Source organism: Bactrocera tryoni, chromosome 2 (genome assembly GCF_016617805.1).
Source record: "Bactrocera tryoni isolate S06 chromosome 2, CSIRO_BtryS06_freeze2, whole genome shotgun sequence".
Classification (NCBI taxonomy): domain Eukaryota; kingdom Metazoa; phylum Arthropoda; class Insecta; order Diptera; family Tephritidae; genus Bactrocera; species Bactrocera tryoni.
Genome location: NC_052500.1, coordinates 2,087,727 through 2,090,763, shown reverse-complemented (window position 1 = coordinate 2,090,763; position 3,037 = coordinate 2,087,727). Strand labels below are relative to the sequence as shown.

General features: G+C 40.4%; 1 pseudogene; it reads right to left on the bottom strand.

Annotated features, from left to right (window-relative positions):
- Positions 1 to 681: 681 nt before the first annotated feature.
- Positions 682 to 1,903, bottom strand: LOC120767215 (annotated as a pseudogene).
- Between the last annotated feature and the right edge of the window lie 1,134 nt (positions 1,904 to 3,037).

The window sequence follows — 3,037 nt, the reverse complement described above, 5'->3', positions numbered from 1 at the left end:
ATATTTAAATTTCAATGGATTCCGTAGTGAACTTTGTATGATCCAATATTTGGCTTTGCAGAGTTGAGGAAGGTCTGCGACTATAGAATGTAGGAATAGCTAATAATTTTCACAAAGAGAAAGGTCAACAAATCATACAGTATATATGTATATAACAATGCGGTTATAGAGTACCGTTAAATCATATTTGAAATGTGTGGTTTTATGTAGGAATAAAATATGTTACGTAAGCGAGCATAGTGGCAAATATTTTAAATAAATAGCCGAAAACCTAGGAAAACTTTAAAACTGTCAAAATGAAGCCAAGGCTTCACTAACTTTCCTTTATGAAGTCACGAATCAGTGGGCCCTTGGTCAAACGTGTTCGATAAAATTGGCCACAAATTTTTTATCTTTTATCACTCTTAGATTATTCGAAATCCGTAGTAGATAATGCTGAGGAAGCTGAAAGAAAGCATAAATAAGGTAATAGATTGCTCAGAACCAAAAGTATCCAACTTAAGGGAAATCAATTTAAGGAATTAAGCATGAATTAAACAAAATAGAGATTTTACTCAAAGATAAAGAAAGCAATTTTGCTATGACACTCAGAAACTTCTTGTTATTTTGCTTAAACATAATCTTGCTAACCACTTTCTATTAGCCAACTTCCACCACACATATCATCTGTCAGCAGCCCCACTATTTCATACGATTACACACCGTATACAGAGAATAAACCATCTTGCAAGTGCCCAGGAAAGAATTCAACTATATACCGATGACGCCATCTGCCAAAGGAACAAACTCCTTCAATGATAACTGCACGAAAATGCGTTGATTCTGGTGGAACTCGCGCGACTGCCCAAGCCAGCTGCACTTGAAGATAGTCGACGGCAGCTGCTGGAACTCATAAATCAACTTGCTGCCATAGAAGCAGCTCGGCAGCAATTCGATAGCCATACTGACGAAATAAACCGCGTAGTAAATGTAGGCGAACACGTTCTCCACATAGAAATCAAATAGAACAACACTATGCACATATTCAAGCCGCTGGAAATGAACTGCGCCAGTTGCGGCTGTGAGAGTGTGTCCTGCGTCAGTTGAAAAATGCTGCAATGAAAACACCAAGCCCCTCACTCATCTGCAATCGGTCGTATTTTGTGATTTCACCAACTCACCGCACCAATTTCTTATGATCCTCAATGCAATCGATCAGCGCGTGTCTATGCTGCTCCTTAGATTTCTTGGCATCCGCACCCACTTTGGCCACGCGTAACGACAGCAGATGTACATGACCGGCAATAATGCAGAGACTCATCGGTGGATAGATGTCGTTGGCCAGATTCTGCACGATTTGTATAGAAACACCGGCAATCTGATAAATGACCGCAGCGCAGTAGCTGAATGTGTTCGCGTCCCATTGGAATGGCAGCCATGCGGGGTACATTAGACGGCGTTCCTTGCTCAGTAGTGTGGCTGAAATTGCTGCCATATTTGCGCCACCATAGGCGATGGAAAATAATTTCAACACATTCTTTGCGCCAACAACAAGTTCCTCTTGAAAGTATGCGTGTTCCTCTACGCCTTCAACACGCTTGTCCAGGTCGGCGAGCAGCGCCAGCATGGTGCGTATTTGCGGTAATTTACGACGCAATAAGTTATGCTTCACGCTGCAGACGAAACAGGTAATGGTAATGGACAGATTTTGGAAGAGATCTGCTGGCGATGGATTGAGGAAGAGACCCACAATCAAATGAATTGGATAGAAAAATGTCACCGAGACGTTTATGAGCAGGTCGTAGAAACCACAAAAGTATTTACAGCTTGCGCTTGAGATGCCGACCACCTGCCAGCATAGCCAGAAAACGCGATACAGCACAACTGAGTCCGCAGGCTGAAAAGTTTCATTTGAACTCTCCATCTCTGAAGTAGGTCTCCAGAAATAACTTACTTAGTTGTAGAATCGTGTGTTAATTATGAGACTTGTAGCAAATGAGTTATTTTTGTGCAGGCTTATATTGGCCAGCAGAAATATACTGGTGTAAAAAATACACTGTGCAATATGCTTGAAATAATAATATTTGTAGTAGGCATCTTTCAAAAAATAATACTATTGAAAAAGAGGCGAAAAAATATAAAAAGTGATATCCTCCAGTAAGAAACTGGAGGATGGAGTCATGTGTAGAAGTTCACGCAAGTGAGTGGCCAGAAACGATTCTTTTACACATGACTCAAGCAGCTCACTACTTCCGGTCTTTGACCAAGTATCCTCTGGGTAGCCTAAGAACATCCGTTCGAAGGCGAGCTAAAGTGAGAAGGCGAAACATCCCCTGCATAGGGTTGTGCGCTGGTTTTGGGACCCGCCACGTAAAAAGCCTACCCCAATGAAAAAAAATGAGCAACTTACTTCAAAAAATTAAATAACTTTTTTTAATCCATTTTCCAAACCCGGCCACACATTTATAGTTTTATATTCTACCACAATTTTTTAAAACTCTATTGAAAATTTTCGATTGATTTGGTGTAGAGTGTATGATTGCTAGATACAGGTGTACGAGCAATCAAAGTGGGCGTTGTGTTTACACCGATTTATTTTGTTTATGATATTAAGCAATCAAGACTTACACAACAGAGTATATAATTAAGTCATTAAACGGACGCTTGTGCGTGGGAATAATGAGACAGTAAACAGCTGTTCGAGCAGACCTCAGACATGTGGGGCTAAGGTTTCACCCACTTTAGGGCCAAATGTCTAAGAATGCGCTTCGATATTGTAATGGTTAACTAAATAAATTATTTGCATACGCTCTTCCAAATCACTTGGACAATTTCTGATGCAAACATCTGTAATGTAGCCATTCGATCAAGGTCATTTATTTGTATATACAATACAATATGACTTTTCTCCGAAGAAGGTGTAAGTTTCGGCACACTTAATTTTAAGAGACCCGAGCTGTCCAAAAGGTTTACTCTCCTTTACTTCCGAATTTCATAAATAAATTTCGATAAAGTGGATGGCATATACCGGTAGCTGCTCTGGCCCAATGTCCCTGCA